The 21155-nt window shown below is 40.4% G+C and overlaps 1 pseudogene; it reads right to left on the bottom strand.

Annotated features, from left to right (window-relative positions):
• LOC102872666 overlaps window positions 1–20386 on the bottom strand; it is a 70703-nt pseudogene extending 50317 nt beyond the window's left edge.
• Between the last annotated feature and the right edge of the window lie 769 nt (window positions 20387–21155).

Consider the following 21155-nt stretch of genomic DNA (forward strand, 5'->3'; position numbering starts at 1 on the left):
TAGATTAAGATTTCATGGTGTTTTTAATTTTAGTAATATTGCCTTTTCATAATGTTAAGTTTTCCAGTCCATGACCATTGTATCGTTTTCAATTTATATAGGTTTCTTATTGTAGTGTTTTTTGTCTCACTCATTACTGTTGAGTCAGAACAACTCATAGTTGGCCCTCCAGCAGGTTTTCAGAGGCTTTAAATCACATGGGAGGAGATAACCCATCTTTCTCTTACAAAGCATCTGGTGGATTTGAACCTCTTGCCTTTAGGTTGGCAATGCAACTCCTTATCCAGTAGGTCACCAGAGCGCCTTTTCTTTGTGTAGGTCTTTTCTCTCTGGTTAGATTTATTACTAAATACTTCTTCCTCTTTTGGTAGGTTATTGTACATGAAATTATTTTTTTTCTTTCCTTTACAGAGTACTTTGTGTTACTACTGTAAAGTAATCTGATTTTTGTATGTTGATCTGATAGGTAGCCTTGCCACTTTGCTGAATTGATTAGATTTAGTAAGTTTCTTGCTAAATATTTTGGATTTTCTAGATATTAAATCATAAAACCTGCAAATACAGTTTTACCTCCCCTTTGCCAATTTGGATGTCTTTGATTTACCTTTTCTTTCTTTTTTTTTTTTGTCTTAGTACTCTGACTACAACTTCCAGTACAATAGTCGCAGTGCCAATGCAAAGGCACTTTGCATTTATCTGCCAGCTGCTCTGCTCTTGAGGAGAAAGATAAGCAGCCTCCTCCTGTGCAGTTCACAGCATCTGAAAAACCACTGGAGGATTAGCTATGAGTCAGTTCAGACTCAACGTGAGGGAGTTTGGAGTTTCAACTGTTAATGATGTACAGTGGTGCAGCCACTATGGAAAGCAATTTGGTGCTTCCTTAAAAAGCTAGAAATAGGAAAAGAAAAAAAAGAAGTCAGAAATAGGAAAAGAAAAAAAAAAGAAAGTTAGAAATAGGAATATCATTTGATCCAGCAACTGCACTTCTAGGTTTCTAGGTATATATTCCCCCACACGTAAGAGCTACAGCACAGACTGATATGTTTATTACAGCACTCTTCATAATAGCAAAAGTTTAGAAACAACTCAAGTGTCCAAACACAGACAAGTGTCTAAATAAGCTGTGGTACATTTACATGATGGAGTATTGTACATCACTGAAAAATGATCAAGAATTTGTAAAATGCTATACAACATAAATGAAACTAGAGACAATTATGCGTCACAGAAGTCAGTCACAAAAAGACAATCATGGTATAAGATCACCAATATCAAAAGCAAAGAAAGGTTTATGCACAGATAAAATAAATCTTGGAGGATTAACAGAGATGAGAAATAGGAGAGAGGGGGCCCCCCCCCCAATTATCATCATGTTCATTTTAAAAAGTGGACTAGTGGTAAGATTTGAATTTTAAAAATTTTTTAATTTTATTTTTTCACATAATAATACCTTTACAGTATGTTTCGTTCATATACATTGTGTTTTATACTGTCTTTCATATATATTGTGCTTCATACAATCATTTGTATGCATTCTATTTTACATCATTTTTTATACTAGTTTATTTACCAAATTTGAATACATTGTTTTTCACACCAGATCCTTCCCATTTCCCTCAGCCTCCCACTTATCAAATTGTGTGACCCCATGATTAATCCTCCCCCGCTGCACATCCACCCTCTCATCTCTTAGATACTCATGCTCATTCTATAAAAATGGTTTCTATACAGAATTTGCCCTTATGGGACTGAATTAGTTCACTCAGCATAATGCTGTCCAGTACCTCTCAGGTTAAGTAATAATTTACAAAATAATTGCTCCTGCGTGCTGCATAGTATTCCATTGTGTAAATATACCATAATTTCTCAATCCATTTGCTTGTGGCTGGGCATTTGAGCTGTTTCCATGTTCTTGTGATAACACTGTTATGAACATTGGTGTACACGTCTCTATTTGTGTCTCAGTTCTCATTTTCTCAGGGTATATTCTAAGCAATGGAATAGCTGGGCCATATGGAATTTCAATATTTAGCTTTTTGAGAAACCACAAAACTGCCTTTCAGAGTGATTGTACCACTTTACAGTCCCAACAACAATGTATAAGAGTTCCTATCTCTCCACATCCTCGCCAACATTTATTACCTGCTGTCCTGCTAAACTTTGCCCCTGTTACTGGGGTAATATGGTATCTCACTGTGGTTTTCATTTGCATCTCTCTTATTGCCAGTGATTTTGAGCATTTCTTCGTATGTCTGTTGGCCATTCAAAAATCTTCCTGTGGGAAAATTCTTTCTATGTCTTTTGCCCAATTTGTAATTGAGTTATCAGTCTTTTTCTTGTGGAGGCCCTATAATATTCTGTAAACTTTAGTTATGAGACTTCCATCTGAATTGTCATTGCCAAGTGGGTTTTTCCCTGGTCTGTGGGCTTCTTTTCACCCTGTTAGAAGAGGTTTCTGATGCATATAGGAATTTGATTTTAAAAAGATCCCAATTATCAAATTTTATCCTCTCCTGCTTGTGCATTTTGGCTGTTTGCAAGCCTATTTGTGCTGTAGGCTAGACCTTTTAAAATGTTCCCGTTTTATCTATTATGATCTTCATACTTTTGGGTTTTACTCCTAGGTGGGAGGACTGGTGGCCTAGTGGTAAGGCAAAAAGGCTATTTCAGTTTTTTGCAGGTAGAGGTCCTTTAAAGAGTCCTTTGCTATCACTTTAATGGAATCACACAAAGGAGAGGAGTTAGCATGTATGCTTCATTTACTATCTTCAAGCAAATACCTGAATATTCTGAAGTCAGGAAGATCTAGGTCTGAAAACTGTGAGACAATTGAGGTGATATAATTATATATATTATATATATTATATATATTATATATATTATATATATTATATATATTATATAAATTAATTAATTATCGAGTCTGACATTACATGGATTTGGTGAGAATAGAGTAAGACCGTGTATATAAAGTCTGGCACATTGCCTGTCACCATGCTCAGTAAATGACAGCTATCATTGTTGCCTGGATGTGGATGTAGTTTTTGCTGATTTGGCCATCTATTTTTACACTTATTCATCCAGGGCCTACTTGATGCCAGACATATCCCAAGTCACCGAGGGAAGTAAAAACTCCAATGAGGTCATCCTAAGAAGCAGTCTCAGAGTTGGTGCTGTTTTTGACAGGAAGCTACTTCTCCTCACTTGGCTTCCTTTTGTCCCAAGATATGCTTTTTGCCTGGGACTTTTAAACATTTTCCCTGGCCTTGAGTCAAATAGCCTGTTGGGAGAGTTTCACCGAGCTGTGTGCCAGTGAGCCTCCATGGGTCCCAGGCTTTTGCACTGAGGACACATGATTGTTTCCAACTGGGGAGGGTAATGGACTGAAGATTTTGATGTGGTGAGGCCAAATCCCTGTGTGGCTCCAGGAACGAGGATAAATATAGCCCAAGTAATTGCTCATGCTCTTTTAAGGATTAAAAGTCAGCTTTCATACAAGCTGTGAAGCTCCATGACCAGGACAGCAAGGGACAGAATTCCTTTTTTAGAGCTGTGGTCAGTCAGTACTCTGCTCCTCATGCATTGCTGAGCCCCAGGCCTCCATGATGCCATTGCTGCTGGAGTAACAGGTCATCCTCACCAACCAGTGCACCTTCAGAGTAAAGACAGATATGAGGATGTGTCTGAGGTGTTCTAACCATATCCTCATTGCCCAACACTGTGCCTAACACACTCTGACCATCTCAATGAACCTTTCTTGAGTGAATGAGCTGTGAGGTTATATTTAAACAATAAACTTTAGAATAAAATGTGAAGTCCAGTTTACAATATCAATGCCAGTTTTCATTGTACCATTCTTGAACTTCCTGTGAATCTGTAATTATTTCAAAATAAAAAATTAAAATCAAATTACCATTACTCAGGCTCATGCCAATACTCACTGACTCTTAGAGAAAGCAGTGCTAAGAGGTGGTTTAAATAAGTGTTCACAGCAATCCTTTCTTTTCATCATTTATATATGTAAACACATGACTTAATAGTGTTTAAAATTTTAAATGTACATAAGTATTTACAGTGTATGATGGCTGTTCCAGCTATTTAAATACCCTTTACATAAACATTTAATGTTAATGTTATTAATAAAGAAATTATAAATTTTACTGGGACTGTTTGCACACATATAGGTACATGTGTATGCATGAATATAGGTATGTATGTGTATTGTTGTTTTTTTACCATCGAGTCAGATCCGACCCATAGCTGACAGAGGCAGGTACTCACACAATAGGAGATTGCCCATCCTTCTCCTGAGGAACAGCTGGTGGATTTAAACCTTGCGCCTTCTGGATTGCAGAGCAGCTTCTTGCCACCAGGCCACTAGAGTATGTATGAATAGTTACAAATTGAGTGAATGCCAATTCATAGTGACCCTTGGTCATACAGGACCAAGTAGAAGTATTACGTAGTTTTTCCAAGGCTCTTTCTGGAGGCAGGCTGACACAGCTTTGTCCTATGAAACCATCAGTAATTTCTAGTAGCCAAACTTTGAATTAGCATATTACCAGGACTATACTCCCAGGACTTCTTATTTGTGTTTATATAAAGAAATCAAGCCCCTGCCCTGAAGTCATTTCTGACCCACAGTAACCCTCCATGGCTTTCATGGGAGAAAGCTGCCCATAATTTATCCTAAGATACTAGTGGATTCCATCTACTGACTTTCTGCTTAGCAGCCCAATACAAAAAATACTATACCACTGTTGTTATCTGCCCTCAAATTGCCTGCAACTCATAGCCACCCTATGTCATAAACTTCTTTATTTTGTTGTTATGTGCCATTGAGTCACCTGTGACTCATAGTGACCATATGTACAACAGCCTTAAATCCTGCTTTATCCCTTGCCAATCTTATTGTCTTTGACACACCTATCCCATTACCTCAGTGACTGAATCAATTTATCTCATCGAGGGCCTATCCCCTCCTGTGCATGACGTCCCTCTCCAAGGACTGATCCCACCTTGCAAGATGTCCAAAGTATGTCAGATGAAGCTTCAGAATCCTTGCCTCCAAGGAGCAGCCTGGCTTCACTCTCTCCAGTATGAACTTGTTTGTTCTCCTAGTAGTCCATGATATATTCGATACTCTTCTCCAGGATCACAGCTCAAAGGCATCAACTCTCCTTCTATCCTCCCTAGTCATTGTCAAGTTCTCTGATGCAAAACAAGTAATTGCAAAGACCATGGCGTGTATGAGGCACGCCTTAGTCTTCAGTACTTTGAGAGGTCTATGATAGCAGACTTCCCCAGTGCAATTCATCTTTTGATTTCTTGGCTGCTGGTACCAAGAGTCAAGCAAACTGAACACTCTCAATCTCTTCGCCATCTATCATGATGCTGCCAATTGGCCCAGTGGTGAGAATCTTTGTTTTCTTGATGTTGAACTTCAATCCATACTGAAGGCTGCAGTCCTTGACCTTATGTAATGTAACAGTATATTTCTTTTTTTTTCACTCAAATGGTAATATTTGATAGATGGTATAGGGAAGGCTTCAGAGCTATTGTACTTAGGGTCTCTATGAGTCATAGGTGACTCAATGGCACATAACAACAGCAGCAACATTTTGTTATTTCACTTTTATCACTTAACAATATTTCTTGGAGGCATTTCTTGCCAGTATCTGAAGAGCTTCCTCATTTTTTGTTACAGCTCCACATAACATAAGAAAGTTATGATCCCCAACTGAAGGGCATTTTAAGTTGTTCCCAATCCTTTTGCATTTATAAACAATGCTGCGATGAATAATCTTGCTCATTTGTCATTTTCCAAGTGTGGGAGTATGTTTGTAGAATAAATTCCTAGAAGGGAAATTGGGTCAAGGGATAGAAGCCTGATAATCATGATAGTGCCAAATTGTCCTCTATGTAACTCGTTCTGATTTACACATGCCACAGCATGCTTTAATGAAATGCTGTGTTAACTCAGTGATCAGAAAAGTTATTTTGATGATCCCTTTGTGAGTCTATGAAAGCTGTGGGCCTCTATCTCAGAGAAATACAAATCATACCATGTTTTGTACATAATTTTAGATGACTCAGAGAACAACCCCACCCGAAGACCATCCATGAAATTAAATTTTTGAAGAAGAGGAATTGTGCCAAGATGCTTATGTTCATATCTCTGCTGCAGCACTACTGTGGAACACCAGGCAAGTAATTTGATCTCTGTGAGCCTCATTTTTCTTTTTGAAGAAAAAGTATAATTCTATTTTACATAGTGCTTGTGTAAAGCATCTAATACAGTACTTGGGTTACCATAGATACTTGTGCATGCACTTGTGTGTGTGTGTGTGTACCATTGACTCAGATCAGACTGGCATAGGAAGAGATTGCCCCTCCTTCTCCAGTGGAGCTTCTGGTGGATTTGAACCATGCGCCTTTGGGATTGCAGTGCAGTTTCTTTGCCACTAGGCCATCAGAGCTCCCTTGTGCATGGTTGTTTTCTTCTTCTTCTTCTTCTTCTTCTTGTTCTTCTTCTTCTTCTTGTTCTTCTTCTTCTTCTTCTTCTTCTTCTTCTTCTTTTCTCTCTCTCTCTCTCTCTCCCTCCCCCTCCCTCCCTCTTATTCTCCCTCTCTCCCTTCCTCCTTCCAGTTCCTCCCTCCCTCTCTCTTGTACACACACACACACACACACGCAGGGTCACTTGTAGGCACACATGATCTTAGGTTCCTTTTCAGCATCTCGTTCCCAGGTGTTCCTATATAGCTGCTACTGAGTTCTCAAGATCAAATTTTGGAGAACATTTCTTCAAGGAGGAAAATGGAGTACTCAGTGGAGTAACTATGGAAGAATCCCTGAAAGCTTTGATTTAAAATGCACTTTGCTTGGTGCCACTTCAATTCACTGAATTAGAATATCTGGTAAAGGTGTCCCGAGAGTTCCATACATCTAGATTTTAATGTACACTGATATTAGAGAAATAAGGTAAAGAAGTTCATAAATTCCTTCTAGGCCCTATACCTGAAATTATATTCACCATCATTATGTGCAGACGCCTATGTATATCATCAGTACCTAGGACGTCTTCCTCAGGCTTTACCTGAAAGTGCCCAAGTATTTATTGATAAAACAGATGGCATACATTCCACTCCCTCGAGAGTCTTTTATTATAATAAGTGATTTCTTTTGCTCTGCACTCCAGTTAAGAATCAATGGCTTTGAATTATGTAAACAAGCTACATTTAGAAACCTTTTAAATAAAGTTTTATAGTCATCCATTTATTCAGTAGATATTTGTTAAATACCATCGGTGTGCCCAATATGTGCCCAGTACTCTTTATGCACTGAATACTCAGAAATGAATAAAACAAATACCGATCCCTGTCTTCATGTAGATACAGCATAGAGATTAAGTAAATAATAAATGATGCTGATCTTTCCCAATACCAAGAAAGAAGAACTAGGAGCAGGTCCTTTGAACCCCTGGTCCCTGCACTGGGAACCTCCTAGACGTAGGAATATTTATTCCTAAAATACACTGAGATTGCTAAGGAATGACAGAGTTACAGATGGTGAAAGGAGAAAAAGACTTTCTTCAAAAGACAGCAGAGAGAGAACGTCTTCCCCTAGGACCAGTACTCCGACTTCAGAGTTCTCATACTGAAGAGAAACGGTATCTCTCTGGAGAGTAAGGTCATGGTCTTTGCAATTACTTGTTATGCTTCAGAAAGTTGGACAGTGACTAAGGAGGATAGAAGGAGAATTGATGCCTTTGAGCTTTGGTGTTGGAGAAGAGTATTGAGGGTACCATGGACTGCTAAGAAAACAGATTAATCCTGGAAAGGGTTAAACCAGGCTGCTCCTTGGAGGCAAGGATTCTGAAGCTTCATCTGATAAACTTTGGCCATGTTGTAAGGAGAGACTGGTCCTTGAAGGAGGACATCATGCTTGGGAGGGTGGAGGGCAGGCACAGGAGGGGAAGGCCTTCTAGGAGATGGATTGATTTAGTGACTGGGGTAATCGGAATGGGTGTGTCAGAGGCAATGCGATTGGCACAGGGTTTAGGGCTGTTGTACATAGGGTCGCTATGAGTTGCAAATGACTCGACGGCACATAATGACAACAAATTATGAGGAAGTAAATGACTGTTAAAGCCGTCTACTAGTAGTATTTCTGTTACAGCAGCACTAGATAACTAAGACCATGGGGAAGCCTGAACTTTATCTGACACTCTGTGTATACTTCCTAACACCAGAAGATGATGAAAACCCTGTGTGACTTGTCCAGAATCTGGAGCTCTGTGATCTTGATCCTAGGTGGGCACTGGACCTGAGATGGGTAAGGAACAAGGATAGAGTATGGGCTTACGGGAGATAGGTAGCTCTCCCTCATCTGTCTCTGGATAAGGGCATGAAGCACTTATGAGATGGGGAGATGCTGGCAGTGTGCTAGGCCCTTCAAGGTTATAAATTTCCTCCTCTTAATGGGCTTATAAACACTGAAGCCTTCAATATGGATTGAATCTCAGCATCAAGAAAACAATACTTCTTGCCACTGGACTGATAAGCTATGTCATTCTAGATGGAGATGGAAACTGTGAACAACTTCATTTTTCTTGGATCCACAATCAATACTTTTTGTACCAGCAGTCAGGAGATAAGGAGACGTATTGAAAGTCTGTATATAGTCAGGACCTCTCCAATTATTGTGGAGCAATGATTTTAATTTGAGGACTAAGGTGTGCCTAATTCAGGCCATAATCTTTTCCTTCATTTGTCATGTGTCTGAGATCTGGACAGTGAATAAAGGGCACAGAGTAAGAATTAACACTTTTGACCTATGGTATTAGAGCAGAGTGCTGACTATGCCATGGACTGCCAAACAGATATGTTTTAGAGAAGGTTCAGCCAGAGTGCTCCTTGAAGGCAAAGATGATGAAGCTTCATTTAACTATTTTCGACATGTTGCTAGTGAGCTTATTGTCCATGGAGAAGGACATCATGCTTGGAAAGGTGGAGGGATGGTGAAGGGAGAAGAACATAACCAGGTGTATTGACACAGTAACTACAGCAATAGGCTTGAGAGTGTCAGAGATTTGAGTTTGTCACATAATAGGACAGGGTTCAGATCTGTTGTACATAGGGTCACCTTGAGTCATACTTGACTCAATGGCGCCTAATAACAACCGCCCTGTAAGGTAAGTATTGTCATTGTTATTCCCACTATATAGATGCGGAAGCAAGGGCTTTGTAGTGTTTGTACCACCACAAGCTGTTCAATGGAGTGATAGGGGTTGCAGCCCCTGGGGACAGTACCAGGTCTGAGATTAGCTGAATCTCCCAAGCCCTTCCCTATGGCAATACCAAAGGTTTAAGGTGGGAGCAACCTCCACCCCCAGCACCCCGGGACAGGAAATGTTCCCACTTTCTCCTGGCACTGGGCCAGGGTCCTTGCTGGGCTCACATGCTTGCTGGAGACTCCAGGCTGGGAACTGGATCTGCAGAGTCTTCCATCCCGGCCCGGCTGGGGACTGTGACTAATGGCATGAGAGACTCATGGACACTGCTGTCTGTTGAGTGTGTGTCCATGGAGGGGACTCAGGGCAAGTTGTTGCTTTGAAGGCCCAGCCTGTTCCAACCCTATGGCCAGCTAGATCAGCTTTCCTATAACTAACCCCCTAGGCTGAATCCGAGGGGCTCCCTGAGGAGTGTGCTGCTTGAAGTCCCAACCCCTCTTGAGGAGGCGGGCGGCAGAGGCTCAGCAGCCAGAGAGAGGCTTCTCAGCTCCAGAGCCAGATGTAACATTGACCTTAAATGGTAAAAGCTCCCCAGAGTGAAGAGAGGCTGGCCGGAGCAGGAAAGGAGAATAACAGTTTTAGGTAAGTAATTGCTATATTGGAGAATAACCTGCCTCTTCAGTGGAGAAGTGGAGGGAACCCTTCTTAAAGGTACAGGGTGCTGGGATAGGGGTGCTTAACTTTAACTTTCCAGCGGAGTTGGCTTTGTTGGGTAGCTCTCCAGCTAGAGTATTTTTATTACTGCTGCTTTAATTTTCAAGTGAAAAGTGAATCTTGTCCATTGTAATTAACTCTTCTTGCTCCTTTTGCTAATTATTGGGAACTATGACCAGGCTAGGGATCCTCACCCTCAGCTTTCCTGTGGACCCTGGAGAGTCAAAGCAGGATCCTCAAAGTACTAGGTTTTCTCCCTGCTGCCTGCAACTGCTTTCCCAGCCCTGCTCTGTGCTCACTATCTGCCAGTCTCCATCCCCATACATCCCACTGCCTTGAGCCTATCCTGTCTCCCGTCTTAATCCTGTCCCAGTGTTCATGCTCTGTCTTTTCTGTGTTCTGGTTGCAACCCCTGTTTCTATCTCTGCCCACATCTCTCCTCTGTCTCCAGCTTTGCCAGTCTGTCACTTTCCCCGCTAAGGTCTAGAGGAGGTGCCTGGCCCCAGTCAGTACCTCAAGCTGTGCACACATCCAGAAGTTCTGTGCTATTCCTAGAGTGATTCACACTCAGGTTGGCTTTCTCCAAAGGAAAGGCCGATGGAAGCCAGAGGCCAGAGAGAGGCACCAGCTGTCTCGCTTCCTCCTGCCCAGTAAACAGTTATAAAAGCCCAGAGACTGAAGTTTGAATAAACAGCAGCACGAGGTCTGGGACCCCTGGCCAGTGCTCCAGCCCCTTAGAACTCTGCAGCTGCTGTTCTCAACACTCTTCAGGCAGCTCACTGGGGGAAGCAAAGCTGTCTCAGGGCTTGCCTGTGTCTGTTGGGAGAGAAAGGAGGAGGAAATTGCTCAGGACTGGTGCGTTGGGGGAGCATTAGGAAGTCAGGTTCCAATAAAGACTGTGTTGCCCTAACCAGGGCAGGCAGAGAAACAGAGGCTTCTTGATCCTTATGCTGGGGAGGCAGATGAAGCTTCCTTTTTCTGAAGGAGGAAGATCGGGTTAAGTGACTTGTCCAAGTTCAAAAGGAGCAGAGCTAGAATTCAAACCCAGGTCTGTATTACTCACTGCAGTGCCTCAGCACACATTTTGGTTGTATGGGAACATGGCCGTCTTGCTTAGTGTGTTTTTTAACTGTATAGACTATTCAGTTGCCATTTTTGTTTGTATGGTTCATGGTTCAACAATATGCACACATGGGCATATGTGTATACGTATGTCTTGGGGGTGATTTATTGTATTCACCACTGATACATCTCCATCTATACTTGGTTCTAAGTAGGGTGTTTATTAGAAGAGAAATAAAGGCCCTACACTTTTACCCTTTAGAAGAGTCTAAGAGTTATAATTATGTGCTAGTTGTGACAACATACTCAATTGTCTCTAACCCTCTGTTTCTTTAGCTGGAGGAGGCCAACCCTTACATAGTTCTTACTGAGTGTCAGACATTGTTTAAACCACTTCATGTGTAGTAACTTATTCACTCCTATGTTGCAAAACAAGGATGATTGTAGATGGGGGACTTTTCAGCACAGAGAGGTCACCCGGCTGGTGAGAGAAGAAGCTAGTATTTATCTCGAGTTGCCCATCTCTGGAGTCTTTGTCCTCAACCACCATCCTCTGCTGATGTCCAGTTAGTACCATATTTGAGAGGTCACTGTTGGCAATTGGGGAGCAGGAACTGTTAGAACACTGCGAGAGACTCTCTGTGTGTAATCTCATGTGCTCCTTATAATAATCTTATGAAGGATGAAACTTTTCCTCAGTTTTACAGACAAGGACACTGAGATTTGGGGAGATGAAATGATTCTCTCGAGGCTACCTGAACCACCAAGTGACAGAGCAGGAGATTTAGATAGCATCTTTGGTGAGAACAGTTATGGGCAGATGTTACTGCTGAGCTCTGTGGATATTGTGGGTGAGTCTCTGTGAAAGGGCACATGGGCTGAAAAGGAATTCTTAGCTTCCCAAATAACCCCTTCCTTTTGATTCAAAGCCTTGATAGTGAAGCAGAGGGATGCTTGCCCTGCTCTAGCCTAAGTGAAAAACTAAGCTGTGGAGGGCAGGGACCCTGTTTCATTCTCCACTGTGTGCTCAGTGCCAGCATGATACAGGGGGTATAGTACATGTTCAGGATTATTTTGGATTAATAAGTGGATATAGTGTTTATAGAGTGTGTGCTGAGATCTTGGGTTTAGTAGCTATTTGCTTCTGATGATCAGTCTTCTGATCTGGCTTGAGACGATTCAAGGTAGACACCTCAAGTTCTCAAGCCCGTCTCAGCTCTTCTGAGTGGATCCATAAAGCCCAGAGGCCCTCACTATCTTCTCTGTGGCTTGGTGGTCAGCAGAAGGATCTTGCTTGCTGAAAAAAGAGGAGCAGAGGCTTGAATAGAAAGAAGAAAACCTGGAGGCCTCTAGAATCTGCCTCTGCCCCCTGAGGAGTTATGTGAGTCATGGGGGAAGGAAATGGAGAATTGGTTCTCAGAGTAAAATATACCTTTATGTGAAATGCTTGTCATGGATATATACCTATATGTAAGGTACATGTATATAGTGTATGTTATTGTGTACCATAGAGTTAGAACTGACCCATAGCTGACACTCCACTGGGTTTTCAGAAGCCGTTAATTGTGTAAGGGAGGAGATTGCTCATCTTTCTCTCGTGCAGCAGCTTGTGGCCTGGAACCATGTGCCTTTGGGGTTGCAGCGCTGATTCTTGCCACTAGGCCACCAGAACTCAAATCCACTGCTGTCAGCTCTGTTCTAACTCATGATGATCCTCCATCAGGTTTCTGAGACTTTATAGCTTAATGGGAAGAGACTGCCCGTCTTTCTCCTGAGGAAGAAGGCACTGATAGGTTCAAACAGCAAACTTTCTAGTTAGTAGCTCAACATTGGCTCCTGATAGGATGGATAGATAGGTAGATAGGTAGATAGATAGATAGATAGATAGATAGATAGATAGATAGATAGATAGATAGATAGATGATATATGGTACCTGTCAAAGGAATTGAGTGAATTTTTGCCTTGCACCAGGGTCTGTGCTAGATATTTCATTTAATCTTCATACTACAGATAAAGACAACATTCAGTACGGTGAAGTAACATGCCCAAGGACACATATCTGGTAAATATGAGTTCCAGCTATGGGAATCCCAGTCCAAAATTAGTGTTTGTTATATTAGGTACTACCCTGTCTCTAGTTAGAAATGCAGGCTCCTGGGTCACTGTTAAAATGACAATAGAATGCTACAATTCAAATGATGGACATGCCAAGAACAGAGGATTTTGTATTTGTCTCGTGGACCTTGAAGGTCAGACCTGAAGTTCAGGCAACAGCTTAGGGCAGCCTTACTGGACGTGTACTTCAGACCTAGAACCTTGTAGAGGCAACCCATGCCCCTAATTTCAGACAATCCTACTTTCTTCACCAAAACTGTCTATGGAAGAGAAGCAAAGTAGGAGTCTATTTGGCAGGAAAATCTTCCTTGCAGATGGCCATATGTAAAAAGTAGTTTGCTGAAGCTGTGATTAATCCAACATCATTAATTTTTTTCCTGTTTGCTTTTATTTTGATAAAATAAACAGTTTAATAAAAATTACAGAATTTATAATTTTTAACTGTTTTCAAGTGTACAATCCCAAAGCATTAATCATACCCACAATGCCAGACAGCCCTCACCACTACTTATTTCTAAACCTTATCATCACTCCAAATAGAAGCTCTCTTCCTCTAAAGCATTAATCACTTAGTCTCCTCCTCTTCCACTCCACAATCACCCCAAATGACTTTCTGTCTCTGTGCCTTTGTCTATTCTAGATATTCATATAAGTGGGATCATAATAGTTGTGCTTTTATGCACATGGGTGTATGTGTGTGCATATGTATTGGAGGTGACTTACTGTATTCATAGCTGATACACCTTCCTTTATACTTGGTAATAAGTAGAACACTTACTGGAAGTGAAATTTCCTGCACCTTTACCCTCTAGAATAATCTAAAAGATATAATTACGTGCTAATTGACATCATGACCTATTATCTACTTCATTTCACTTAGTGTAATGTTTTCAAGTCTCAATCATACTGAAATATCTATCAAAACTTCATTTCTTTTTATGGTAGACTAAAATTCTATTGTATGTAAGTACTCCATTTTGCTATTTCATGAATCTGTTGATAAATTAATTTATTAATTAAGCATTAATTAAACACTGGATTATTTCTACCATTGGTTATTTCGAATAATATTACAATGAGCAGTGGTGTAGAAGTTTTGTGCTACTTTTAAATTTTCACCTACTTATTTTTCTAGTAGAAAAAATAATGTACATTCTTTTTAAAATGTAATGAAAATATGAAAAAAATTTGAAAATAAATGTAAAGAAATAAAAATTCCTCCATAATTCTATCAGCCAGAGAGAAATATTGTTGATATTATATGTTTCTTTTCTTTTTGTATTTCTGGTTTGTATAAGCCTAGGGTCTTACTGTGCTATGATATTGTACTCTTTTTTTTTTACTGAATATTCCATAAGACTATTTTACATATTATGAAATATACCTCAAAGACATGATTTTTTCAGTAGCTGTTGTTTTTATGTGCCGTCGAGTCATTTGCGACTCATAGAGACCCTATGTACAACAGTCTTAAACCCTGCTCTATCCTGTGCCAATCACATGGCCTCTGACACACCCATCCCAATTACCCCAGTCACTGAACCAATCAACCTCATAAAGGGTCTTCCCCTCCTACGCTGTCCCTCCACCTTACCAAGCATGATGTCTCTCTCCAAGGACCTGTCTCTCCTTACAACATGTCCAAAGTATGTCAGACGAAGCCCCAGAATCCTTGCCTCCAAGGAGTAGCCTGGTTTAACCATCTCCAGGATAAATCTGTTTGTTTTCTTGGCAGTCCAGGGTACATTCAATACATTTCTCCAGCACCACAGCTCAAAGGCATCAATTCTCCTATCTTCCCTAGTCATTGTCCAGCTCTCTGATGCATAACAAGTGCTTGCAAAGACCATGGCCTGTATCAGGTGCACCTTAGTCTCCAGAGAGACACTGTTGCTCTTGAGTACTTTAGATACAACATAAAATCAGTAGTATGACAGTATATAAGTAGTAGTACTATCACAGTTGTAAAAATTACTCATTTCTTCTCTCATTGAACATGGGCTAATGTAAAAGTCTTTTCAGAGAGCTTTCTCAGCTGTCCAAGGAGCCTTGTTGATATAGTGTATAACCATAATGCAATGGTGGTATAATACATATTAGGCTACTAACTGTACATTTATAATTCAAATCCACCACCTACTCAAAGGACATAAGCTCTGGTGGCCTAATCTTGAGAGCTGCACTGCCATCCTCAAGGCATGTGGTTTGAATCTACAGCTGCTCTGTAGGAGAAAATGGGCAGTCTCCTCCTGTGTGATTATTGATGACCTCTGAAAACCACTGGAAGGTCAACTATGAGTCAGTTCCAACTCAATGTCACATAACAACGACTCCTAGGAAGAAGGTGGACAAACTTCTCTCACAAAGATTTATAGACTTGTAAACTTGCTGGCAGGTTGCTATGAATGAGACTGACTTGATGGCAGTGGTTTGATTTAAGTTCTCAGTGGCCCACATCATGGGATGGGTTTTCATGCATTTATAGTCTTTAGAAGATCAGTCTCAAAGCTGGTCTTGTGAGGTATTTCCCGAGTATACCTTATAGGTATTTCACCTATAAGGTGACTGTAACTGCAGTACTGACTCTGGTTACCCCATTGCCATTGAGTCTATTCTGACTCATGGTAACCCATTATTGTACTCCAGACCCAAAGATCTTTATGTAAGGAGGCTGTCCATCTTTATATCTCAGAGCAGAGAGAGATTTGAACTGCTGACCTTTCTGTTAGCAGCCTAACACATAACACACTATGCCACCAAAACATTTAAACTCTGGCTTGTTGTTGTTGATTGCCTTCCAGTCAAGCATGACTCATAGCAACCCTGTGAACAAAGGCCTGAAGCCCCTCTACAACTATCAACATTTATCAAAGTTCATAGGGCTTCTGGAGGCATGTTATTTAGGAAGTAGATGCCACACTTGCTTCCAAACTCTGGCTTAGCACATGCTATTCTTCTTGTAAATGGTTCTCTGAAGTAGGGTGACCAACCGTGCTGACATCCCCTGAGATGAGGAGTGCCACTGGACTCCAGTGCAAACCCAGACAGCCCTGAGCAAACTGAGATTAGTTAGTCTTTTGTGTTTTTCTGACACTTGCTTGTCTCTCTTCTTGACAAAATGAGAGCAGGCCTCAGGCATGGAGCCCTTGGCAGGCAACAGCTAGAATTTAATAATTGTTTTCATTTCATTTATTTTTATAATAACTCTATTTGTGGCATGTGGTACTGATTTTTCCATTTACGGTAGAGATATAAAGTTTCCCTTTTAAATAAATGTAATAACAATAGTGGCTAAGACTTACTGAATGCTTACAGCTAGTTGCTGTCAAATTCTTTACCTGCAGCACCTCATTTAGTACGCATAGCAACCCTCTGAGGTAGGTATCTCTGAAATAGGTACCTTTAAATTAACCCCATTATATAGAAGAGAAAATGGAAGCAGAGAGGATGAAGAACTTACCTAGGAGCACAAAGCTAGTAAATGACAGAACAAGGCTTTCGATTCTAGCTTTCTGGTCCATTATTAGTCTAATTCTTAAAAATCCAGTAATTAAAGCTACAAGTGGAACAGAGATGTGGCAAAAACAGTGAGATAATGTGCAGAGAGGACTCTAGGTTAGGGAGCACTGGCTTGGTGGAAATTGAGATTTTTGTAAATGGTCAGTGTACCGATCCAGCAAAACTAAGAACAACCTAGTGATCTGTGGACAAATGAGGGGGACTGAGCCACACATGCAGGACATACAGGGCATTCTGACCTAACAGGAGAACTAAGAGACTGTTTCTAGAGAGCCCAGGATTCTAATTCTTCTGAAGAAGAAAACTAAAAAACATTACTCTTATTTATCTAGTGCTGCTGTTACAAAGTCAATGGTTGATGGTTTCAACAAACAGAAATTTACTCTCTCAAAATTCAGGAGGCTTGAGGTTCAAATTCAGGGTGCTGACTTTAGGGGAAGATTTTTTTCTCTGTGTCTACTCCTTGAAGACTTCCCAGCACAGGAACCTGAATCCCAAGGATGTGCTCTATTCCTGGCTCTTCTTTCTTGGTGGTTGCCCCCCGCACTTCTCTGCCCTTTCATCTACTGTAAAACAAAAGATGAGCAGGTTACACCCCAGGACTACTCTCCTCACACCAGATCAAGGCGGGGACCTAAGTAATCCCACCCTAATCTTCTTATAATTGATAGGCTGATTACCTATCAGGTAGCATCATAGTAATTAATGATTATATCATTACATATCTGACTCTAATATTTTCTCATTAACATCACAGAGGTTAGGATTTACAACATATAAGGTTAAGTACATAATTGATAGAATCATGGCCTAGCCAAATTGATATATATTTTTTTAGGGACACAATTCAATCCATGATAACCCCACCGAATAGTCTGCTCTTGCAAGTATGTTCTAAAGAACACTGAATTTGTGACTTCAGTAATAAGATCTTTGGAGTAAAATCCTATGAGGAAAGGTATACCTGTTAGGGTTAGGCTACCAATGGTTAAGGCGGAGGTGGTGAGTGGTAAGGATTTAAATAGGTCACCTAGTTTGCGAATATCTTGCTTGTTTTTGAGGTTATGAATATGGATCCAGAGCATATGAATAGTATTTGCTTTGAAAAATGCATGGGTACAGATGTGTAGGGAGTCTCTGTGTGGTTGATTAATACCAGTAGTGACTACTATAAGGCCTGGTTGGTTTGAGGTTAAGAATGCAATAATTTTTAAATATAATTTTGTGTTAGTATGCAGAGTGCTGTGAATACAGTGGTAATAGCACCAAGAAATAGGGTGAATCTTTGTACTGTAGGATTATTTTTTATGAGAGGTTGGAATTGGACCAGAAGGAAGACCCCTTTACAACTATTGTGCTAGAGTGCAGTAGGGCAGATACAGGAGTGGGGCCTTCTATGGCCGATGGGAGTCAAGGGTGTAGACCAAATTGTGTTGATTTACCTCTGGCTTCTAGCAAGAGACCAAGAAGAAGAATTAAGTTGTTACCAGTTGAGAATAACAAAATTTGTTGGAGCTCTCATGAGTTACAGTATAAGTTAGGCTATAGATAAAACAAATCTGATGTCTCCAATTTGATTATATAGGATGCCTTGAAGGGCTGCAGTGTTAGTGTTGGCTAGTCCATGTCATCATCCAATGAGGAGAAAGGATGTAATGCAACTCCTTTTCAGCCAATGAATAGTTGGAAAAGGTTATTGGCAAAAACTAGAATTATTATGGTAACTAAGAATAAGTATTTTAATAATCGGTTGATGTAGGGGTCTGAGTGGTGGAGCTCCACCACCAACAAGCTATATTACCTCGAGTTGCACTTACCTTCTTGAATCTCAGTTTCTTCTTTGAGTAAATGGACATAATGATGGCGCCTACTTCACAGGTTTAAATCCCTTAACCCGGTGTCCTTAGTCAGCACTCAATAAACACCAGCTTTTATTATTTCTGGGTAATATTCCATCTAGGAGATTTATGCTCTGATGTTGAGGGTCTGACCATCACGACCTATGGTTCTCGTCTCATCTAAAGGGCAAGGATATAAATTTAAGGAATAAGATAAGCATGACACAAACCATATTGTTGTTGTGTACTGTTGAGTCGGAACTGACTCATAGCTGTCCACTTTCAGGTTTTGAAAGCAATAAATTGCACAGAAGGATACCGCCCATCTTTCCCTCATGGATTCAAACCATATAGCTTTGGGTTGATTGTACCATTTGTTATCACTAAGCCACCAGAGCACCATGACTCAAGCCACATTAGTTTCAGTTGCTTCTTTTGAATGTGGACAATGGACAATGTAATGTGGACAATGAATAAAAAATACTGAAGAAGGATTTATGCCTTTGAATGGTAGTATTGATAAAGAATATTGAACATATTATGGTCTGTTAAAAGGCAACCCAAATCTATCTTAGAAGAAGTACAGCCAGAGTTCCTTAGAAGCAAAAGTTGTCAAACTTCACCTCATACATTTTGGGCATGTTGTCAGGAGGTCCTCATCTTTGGAAAAGGGCATTATGTAGACCCTCAACTAAGTGGATTGACACAGAGGCTGCTACATATGGGCTTGAGCATAGTGGAGATTGTAAGGATAATGAAGGATGGGGCAAGGTTTTAATCTGTTGTTTTTAGGATTTACAGAGTTTTAATCTGTTAGTGGTAAGAAGCTGCTCTGCAATCCCGAAGACATGCAGTTTGTATCTGTTTGCTCTTCCACAGGAGAAGGATGGGCAGTTTCCTCCTGTGAGATTAACTACCTCTAAAAACCCACTGGAGAGTCACCTATGGGTTGGTTCCAACTCGCTGGTATACAATGACAACAAGAAGTCATAATTGACTCAAAAGCCCCTCACAACACCAACATTCTCATTTCCACTAATATCTCAAGAAAATTGATGGATTTATTCTCCAGATGATTGGCTATTGGTACCTGGTGGGATCTTTAAAAGGCCAAATAAATATCTCTTTTGTTCACTTAAATTGTAAGACTTTTTGACAATTCTGTCTAATAGAATCTTAATGATTAATAAAGTTGGTATTGGGTATATATGGACAGGCAAGTAGGCTTTCTTTTAGCAAATTAATCAGATTTGTCTTCCAGCCCTATGTAGTACCCACTTGCCCCTTTGTCAAGGCAGACATCTTTAACTCTTAGAGTGTAGTTGTTGTTGTTGTTGTTAAGTGCCATGGAATCGTAGACGACTCATAGCGCTCCTATAAATAAAAGACCTGAACACTTGTCATCGTTTCTCCATGTTCATAGTTTCCGGAGTCAAGCTACTTCTGAAGTACATGCCACTCCTTTTTTACAGCTTGTTTTAATTGAGAAATTCTACCGAACACTGTCCACCATGGGTAACCATTATCTCACATTTGACACATCAGTGTCACAGAGTTTAGCATCACAGCAACCATGAGTTACCTCTGTACAGCAAATGGACACACCAGTGATATATCACTTAGAAGAATATTTGACAAAAACCAAAACCAGGCCTGAGGGCTGCAAGTCTTTCATTCATAGGGTCACTATTTCTCAGAACTCACAGGTAAGATAAGCCATTCCTCTGAGGTTGATCCAGGGACTTCTCTCACATAAAAGAAAATAGTCATGCTGGGAGAAGCATCATTCTTACAGAATTATAGGAACAGCCTTCTCCAAGTCCTACTGAAAGCTAGTGCCTGATGTACCTGGTAGATGACTGAGGCTTCAGGGGCACTTAAAATGAGTCCCATGAGGATAGACATCTTAGTTTCTGCCCTTCCCACTTCATGGAACACATTTCAACAAACAGATGCCGTCCTGAATGTGCTCATCAGTCTATGCCAAGATATTTGGAAAACAGTTACCTGGCCAGCTAACTGGAATAGATCTATGTTTGTTCCCATTCCCCACCAAAGAGTGATTCAATAAGATGTGGAAATTATTTAACAATATTATTAATATCACATGCAAGTAAAATGTTGCTGAATATTATTAAAAAATAGTTGGATTAGAACATTGACAGATAATTACCATATAATTAAGATGAATTTAAAAGAGACCATAGCAATAAGAATATCATTGATGATGTCAAATGGATCTTAATTGAAAGCAGAGAATACCAGAAGGATGTTTAATTTTGTTTTACTGACTATATAAAGGCCTATGATTATGTGGAGAAAAACAAATTATGGCCAACATTGAGAAGCATGAAAATCCCAGAACACTTAATTGTGCTTATACAAAATCTATACATAGACCAAAAAGATATCCCAACAGAGCAAGGGAACACTGCATGGTTTAAAATTAAGTGTACATCTGACTGTTTACTTTCTCAATACCTATTCAGTTTGTATGCTGAGCGAATCATATGAGATGTTGGACTTTATAAAAGAAAACGTAGTATCAGGTTTATTCTTTTCTTTTCTCTGTGTGTGTACCCTCAAATTGGATCTGACTGGTACAGGAGGAGATGGCCCCTCCTTCTCCAGCAGAGCATCTGGTGGATCCGAACCACATACTGAGTCACTGTAT

The sequence above is a fragment of the Elephantulus edwardii genome, unplaced genomic scaffold, assembly GCF_000299155.1.
Source record: "Elephantulus edwardii isolate Elephantulus edwardi_28Jun2011 unplaced genomic scaffold, EleEdw1.0 scaffold00044, whole genome shotgun sequence".
NCBI classification, from domain to species: Eukaryota; Metazoa; Chordata; class Mammalia; order Macroscelidea; family Macroscelididae; genus Elephantulus; species Elephantulus edwardii.